The following is an 8,103-nucleotide window of genomic DNA, read 5'->3' on the forward strand; positions in this document are numbered from 1 at the left end:
CACACACACACACACACACACACACACACACACACACACACACACACTCACCAGGGCATCCAGATTCTGGGGAACAGGGAAAGAGAAAATTAAAATTTGGGAGCAGACACTGCCTGACATTAAGACTTTACTACCCAACTAATATGAAAGTGTATGGATGAGGTTCAAAAAGGATGTTCCAAATTAACTAATATGCAAATGAAAAAATCTAAGCATCTGAAACTCCTCAGAGGATTAATGGTAGATAACATATGCACTTAAATTATTTACCAGCCTGAACTTCACCAGGTACAAACAGCCACAGACCGAAAGAAATTTACATCTGATAGATCTTCACACTGACCTGGGTAAAGATCTACTCCTTATACACTGCCCTAGGATGATGAGTATTAATTTCTCTTTCTTTTTCTTTAGATCCCACCAGGAAATGCAAAATTTTCCTAGTGCTTCAGTGCTGCCATCCTTAAACCCTAAGCCCCTACAGTATTCATGCTTATAAATGATTTCCTATCTGACTGCTACCCCTGTGTCAACTCTCTCTTATTCTATCTTCATTGTCAATAAAAATATTTTTAAAATATATTTATTTAGGTACTTTAGATATTTGTAGTTCCTTCATTTCTGTGAAGTTCATTTTATAGATAAGGAAATAGGTATCAGTCAGAAATGTGCTGAAAGGCTGAAGAAATGTCTTTTCAAATTAGTCGCTGACCTGTCCCTGGGAATCCAAGCAAGCTTTACTGACAGTTGTCGGAGATAGAATTCAGGCCATTCCTTTAACAGCCTAGATGGCTTCAGGCTTCCCTGGCAATTCCAGAGGGCCCTGACTCCTCTGTTCTAAACCTTCACTCTCTCAGGCTGTTTGAACCTAGCCTCCTTTAAGATTACACCAGGCATCATTTTCTCCATAAAGCCTTTGCCAGTTTCTCTAGGTTGGAAAGACTCACTTCCTCTGAACACTGACTGTTCTTGGCTTACATGGCCTATATCTTAGGGCATTTAAGACTTTCTGTTTTATGCTGTTGTTTCTGGATGTGTGTTACTTTGAAGTCTACTTGAGGGTGCAGTGTTATTTACCTGTCTGCTCTACTTCGGTGCTCAGCATAATTTTATGCACATGCTATGTTCTCAGTAAATGTTAGTTGAATAAGTGAATACAGAATTAAATAAATTAATTGATAACAATACATAAATGCATGTTATCTAAAGTGTCCAGATCCATATAGATGGTGCAAAGAGTAAAGAAAATCTCATGGCCTCAGCATCTAATCCTAGGTTTCAATTTCTAGATTGTATTTCACAATTATTTTTCTTTGCAGGGAAATGATGAGATTTTCATTTTGCATTATAGAATCATTTCAATAACCAAACAATCCACATTAACTATCTTGATGTTAATAAATATGTCATCATCAGAGAATAAAACTCATTAATAAGCCTGTGCATTGATGACAGAAGAAACACTACTTAAAGCTATAATTTGCAGATTAAGTGAGAAATGCTACTTTGTTAATATTCTCTATGTAAAGTCTGAGATTGTGTTCACATCCAATATATTTTTAGTTTCTAATACACCATCTTGTTCCATATAAGATCTGAGGAGACAATGTCATATTATGTTTGTCTTGCAATTTCCCATATGGGGCTTCAGGTTTACAATACAGATAATTAGTATTATGGAGTATTAGTCAATATTTCATAAATTAGATTAATAATTCCTCTTTGCCTCTCCATAAAATCATAATTTGCTTAAAAAGTTTATTAAATAATTAGAAAATAGGAAATGATTAAAACTGCTTTTTTTAAACTTTTAACTTGAGATAATTAGAGATTCACATGAAGCTTTAAGAAATAATTCAGAGAGATCTGTGTACTTGTTACCCAGTTTCCCTCTGTGGTAACAGCTTGCAAAACTACAGGACAACATCTCTACAAGCATATTGATATTAATACAGGCAAATTTCCCTCTTGTTGCCTTTTATAGCCATACTCACCTACCCCCACCCCTGCACACTGGCAACCAGTAATCAGTTCTTCTTTCTATAATTTTAGCATATTAATAATGTTATATAAATGGAATTATACAGTATATAATCTTTCAGGATTTTTTTTTTCTCACTCAGTGTAAGTCCCTAGAGATTCATTCAAATTGTCAAGTGTATCCTCTTTGTAAGTATATTCTGTGGTGCGGATGGACCACAGTTTAACTATTCACCTGTTGAAGGACACGGGTGTTTCTAGTTTGGGGGTATTATGAATAAAACATCCATTACATGTTTTTGTGTGAACGGAAGTTTTCATTTCTTTGCGATTTCCCCAATGCAATTCCTGGGTCATATGCTAGTTGCATATTTAGATTTATAAGAAACTGCTGAACTATTTTCTAGAGTATTAATACCATTTTTCATTCTCAGCAGCAATGTGAAAGTAATTCAGTTTCTCTTCATCCTTGCCAGCAATTAGTATTGTTGCTATTTTTTTACTTTAGTCATTCTGATAGGTATGTAGTGATATCTTACTGTGGCTATAAATTGCATATCCCTAATGGCTGGTACACGTTCATGGAATTATTTGTCATCTACTATATATGGTGAAATACATGTTCATGTCTTTTGCCCATTTTCTAATTGGATTATTTGTTTACTGTTGAGTTTTGAGTGTTTGCAATATATTCTAGGTGCTAGTCGTTTGTTAGGTAGATGGTTCAGAAAATTTTTCTCCAGGTCTGTAGCTTGTTTTTCCATCCTTTTGACAGATTTTCACTGAGGATAATTTTAAAATTTTGATGAGGTCCAGTTAATTAATTTTACCTTTTATGGGTTGTGACTTCGGTATCAAATCTAAGAACTCTTACCTGGCCACATCTGTTATCAGATTTTCTGTTATGAATATGTTACCAAAGATTTATTTTTTTCCCTAAAAGTTTTATAGTTTTATGTTTCACATTTAAGTCTGTGACACATTTTGGGTTAATTTTTGTATAAGATGTGAGATTTAAGTTGAGATTCATTTTTTCTTTCCTGTGTGGTGTTCTAGCACCATATGTTAAGAAAGCTAACCTTTCTCCATTGAAATACTTTTGGACTTTTGTTAAATATTAGTTGAGCATGTTTTGTGGGGATCTATTTCTGGGTTCTCTATATTGTTCCATTAATCCTTATGTCTATCTTTGCACAAGTATCACAGTGTCTTGATTACTGTATCTACATAGTAGGCCTGAGTATTGGGTATATTTATTCCTTCTAACTTATTCCTTTTTCAAGATTATTTTAGCTATTCTAGGACCTATGCCTTTTCATGTAAATGTTAGATTAGGCTTGTCTTGTCTATGCTTGCAAAAAACCTTGCTGGAATTTTGGTAGGAATTATTTGAACCTACAGATTGATTGGAGGATAATTGACATCTCTATTATATTGAGACTTCCAATCCATGAATGCAGTATATCTCCCTATTTATTTAGTTCTTTGATTTCTTTCATCAATATTTTGTAACTTTCAGCATACAGATGCTGTGTATGATTTGTTAGGTTTTACCTAAGTATTTTATTTTCTTTGGAAAGATTATTAACGGTATGTGATTTAGATTTTGGTTTCCACATATTCCTTGTTTATATATAGCAATGTGATTGATTTTTGTGTGTTGATCTGGTATCCTACAACATTTCTAAACTTACCAGTTTTAGGAATTTTTTTATTTTTGTAGATTCCTTAGGATTTTCTACACAACGTCATTTTCCAAGACAGTCTTATGTATTCCGTTCCAACATGTATGTGTCTAATATTTTTCTTTCTCTTCCTCCCTTCCTTCCTTTCTTCCTTCTTTCCTTCCTTCCTTCCTTCCTTCCTTCCTTCCTTCATTCATTCATTCATTGCAGCAGCTAGAACTTCCAGTACTATGTTGAATAAGAATGGTGAGAATGGACATCCTTGCCTTGACTCTTTCACCATTAAGTATATTATCTATAGGTGTTTTGTAGATGGGTTTTATCAAGTTGAATAAGTTTCCCCTCTATTCCTAGTTTGCTGAGTTTTTTTTTATTATAATTAAGTGCTGGATTTTGTCAAATACTGTATGATAATATGAGCTTTCTTCCTTAGCCTGTTGATATGGTGGATTACACTGATTTTCAAATGTTGAACCAGCCTTGCTTGTCTGGAATAAATCCCACTTGGTCCTAGTATATAATTATTTTTATACATTGCTGGATTTGATTTGCTATTTTGTTGAGGATTTTTACATCTAGTTCATGAGAGATATTGTAGCCTGTAGTTTTCTTCTTCTGTACTATCTTTGTCTGATTTTGGTATCAGGGTAGTATTAGCCTCATAAAATGAGCTGGGAAATGTTCCCTCCTCTTCTATTTTCTGGAAGAGATTGTATAAAATTGGTGTTAATTACTTAAATGTTTGGTAGAATTCTCCAGTGAAACCATCTGCGCTTAGAGATTTTTTTTCTGTTTTTCAGGATCTTTTAAATTACTAACTCAATTTAGTGTTTGTAGGACTATTCAGGTTGCCTATTTCACCTGGGCTGAGTTTTAGAGCTTGTGATTTTCAAGTCCATTTCTTCTAAGTTGTCAAATTTATGAGCATAAAGTTGTCTGTAGTATTCCTTTATCATTTTGATGCCTGCAGGATCTGTATTGATAGCCCCTGTTTTATTCCTGATATTGGTGATTTGTGCCTTCTCTCTCATTTTATCTTTGTCAGTCTTGCTAGAGATTTATCAATTTTACTGAATTTTTCAAAGAACCAGCTTTTTGGAAAGCTGTGGAAAACCATTGGTTTTCTCTATTGTTTTCCTGTTTTCAATTTCATTAATTAATGCTCTTATCATTATTATTTCCTTCCTTCTGCCAGATGGTGTCAAAAGTTTATTTTTCTATATATTATTTTTTTATAGTTAATTATTTTTGAATTGACATGATAGCCAGTCCATAAGTATGATTTTAGCTGTGTTAAATACTGAATAATCTTTAAATTGGTAACAATGTTAAGTATTTAAATGTTCATGGTGACAAAAGTTTAGAGAGAAAACAGGGAAATTCATTAACTGGCGTGTAATAAATTCAAGTCAAGTTTACATTTGAAGAGATTCTGGATATTTACAAGTATTCTCTCTCAATCTAAAAGAATCATATTGGAGGAAAATTTGCAATATAACTCTAAATCACTGTACATAGATATGTGGAGAGCTAAGAAAGATTCTATAAAACGTCTTTCTTCCAAGGAAGGATGGGGAAACTGCAGAGTAGAAAATAAACTGGAGAGAAGTGAATTAGCCACACAGGAAAGAAGGGATATTTTAGCTGATATATAGCTGGAAAATTTAGGTAGAGGTCTTACACGAGAATGGGGAAAAGGCAGAAATGTCTGAGTCAGAGAACGATCGCTCCCTAAAGAGAAGTGAGCTGCCAAAAGACCACGGGTTTGCAACTGAGCTAAGTTGAGAATAAATGTAGAGAGAAAAGAAGACCTTTCTTTAAAAAACACATATACATTTTAAAAGAAGTAAAAGGCAAGATTAGAAGTAAAAATACTTGTTAATTAAACTTTAGGAGCTTATGAATTTAACTCACAGTCTCTGTACTCCCAAAGTTTTCACTCTAACCACTGATTCTGTTTTATTGGATTGCTTTAAAGTATACCACACTTAAAATAGATGTTCATCCATTAGTTTACATTTTAATTGCTTAAGAGAGATGGTGTTTTTAAAATTACAACTTTTAAATTTATATGAATCCCCAAAGTTTAGCCAGTGTGTGTCTGCCTTAGCAATGAGTCCTTTTGAGCTAACAGTGTGTTGGGTTTCCTGTAGACTACAGAACAGATAAGAAGCTAGGTGCTCGTTGTTCACATCTGCTGGAGTACAAGAACAACCGATTCTATTTCATTTTTAAAGTTAGCTCTGGAGAGTAGTTTCTCCCAAGTCTCTGAAAAAGCCCTATCTCTATTTTGCTTTCTCTTCCTCCTTTGTCTACCTAAATGTAGACTTCCAATAACGCTGTGTGCTCAGGCCTTTGCTTTTCAGGTCTTAAGTTCTATGACATCTCAGACTGGAATGTCTGCTTCCCCCCTCTCCCGGCCCCTGTCAAACTCCCATGTGTACTTTTAAATCCAGCTCAGAAGCTACCTCCTCTGGAAAATCATCCCTAAATACACTTTCCTTCCAGTACTCTTTCCATCCTGTAGATATTGCTTGTGCTTACACCTACCACAGTACACTCTGCGTTGCATTTTTCTTTTCTTTTTTTTTTTTTTTGCAGTACGCGGGCCTCTCCCTGTTGTGCCCTCTCCCATTGCGGAGCACAGGCTCCGGACGCGCAGGCTCAGCAGCCATGGCTCACGGGCCCAGCCGCTCCGCGGCATGTGGGATCTTCCCGGAACGGGGCACGAACCCGCGTCCCCTGCATCGGCAGGCGGACTCTCAACCACTGCGCCACCAGGGAACCCCCTGCATTGCATTTTACACTCCCCTTCCTAACTAGGCTTGATGACAGAGATTGGGTCTATGACTCACCTGTTCCAAGATCCTAGCACAGGGACAGTGCTTAATAATAAATGCTGTCGAATGAATAGATATATATACAAGCTAGTAATGACCATTAAATAACTCCTCATTAAAATAGCTTTAACACAGCCACAAAAATACTCAGCATATTTAAAGTACTCTTCCTTTTCTGAAGTAATAAAAGAGTTAGTATAAAAGATATTTTTAATAATTCGTATACTTCCTTGACATAGAATTATTGCTAATCAGCAAAGCTTAACTTTATGAAAGAATAAAAACCTAAGCAAGAAATGACGCCTTCTGCTCCCAAAAAATTAATATCTATTAAGAGAATGCGAAGGCAAGCTGCAGACTGGGGGAAAATACTTGTAAAAGTCATATATTATAAAGAACTGTTATTCAAAATATAGAAAGTACTCTTAAAACTCAAAAATTTTTAAAAAACAACCAATTAAAAAATGGGCAAAGACCTTAAGAGACACCTCACCAAAGAAGATATATAGATGGCAAATAAGCATATGAAAAGATGCTCAAAATCATATATCATTAGGGAATTACACATTAAAATAATAATGAGATATTACTACATACCTATTGGAATGGTCAAGATCTGGAACACTAACACCACCAAATGCTGATGAGGTTGTGGAGCAACAGGAACCCTCATTCGTTTCTGGTGGCAATGAAAAATGGTACAGCCACTTTGGAAGACAGTTGGGTAGTTTCTCACAAAACTTTTACCATATGATCCAGCAATTGCACTCCTTGGTATTTACCCCAAGAAGTTGAAGACATATCCACACAAAAACCTGCACATGGACATTCTTTGGAAGCAACCAAGATGTCCTTCAGTACTTGAATGGATATATCCATTTTTTAAATAGGGCCATTAAGGCATTAATAATTTATTGTAGAGGCAATGGAGAACCAGGCAATGTCTAATTATGACAGTGAGGTATTTATATATGTTTGAAAAACAAAACATTGAGGCAAACTGTGTGGATAACATTTGAAAAAGATAATACTGACTTAAAAAAAACTATTGGAGCGGTATATACTAAAGGATAAGTAGAAATTTGGAAATTACTTTTATTAAACTAGAAAGCTGATAAAATCTGAATTTAGACAAACGAAAAATGGAAAGTTTGGGTGGATGTTAGATGTAACGATAGCAATAAAATCTAAAATCTACAGATACATTCTAGCTTTCGTTCTAAGTCAGAAGTGTCAGAGGATCATGGTTCCTTTAAGTCTAAGCTCCTACATTCCAACACACCCATTAAGCAAATAAAGTCATGCTTTCCAAAGTGCTATATCCAGACAATGGAATATTATTCAGTGTTACATAGAAATGAGCCATCAAACCGTGAAAAGACATGGAGGAACCTAAGTGAAAGAAGTCAATCTGAAAAGTCTACATACTATATGATCCCAACTACATGACATTCTAGAAAAGGCAAAACAATGGAGACAGTAAAAAGTTCAGTGTTTGCCAGGGTTTGTGGGGAGGGAGAGACAAATAGAGCACAGAGGCTTTTTAGGGTGGTGAAACTATTCTGCATGGTACTGTAATAGTGGATAAATGCCATTAT

This window comes from Aethalodelphis obliquidens, unplaced genomic scaffold, assembly GCF_003676395.1.
Source record: "Aethalodelphis obliquidens isolate GAN/ISIS:26980383/991018 unplaced genomic scaffold, ASM367639v1 scaffold4, whole genome shotgun sequence".
NCBI classification, from domain to species: domain Eukaryota; kingdom Metazoa; phylum Chordata; class Mammalia; order Artiodactyla; family Delphinidae; genus Aethalodelphis; species Aethalodelphis obliquidens.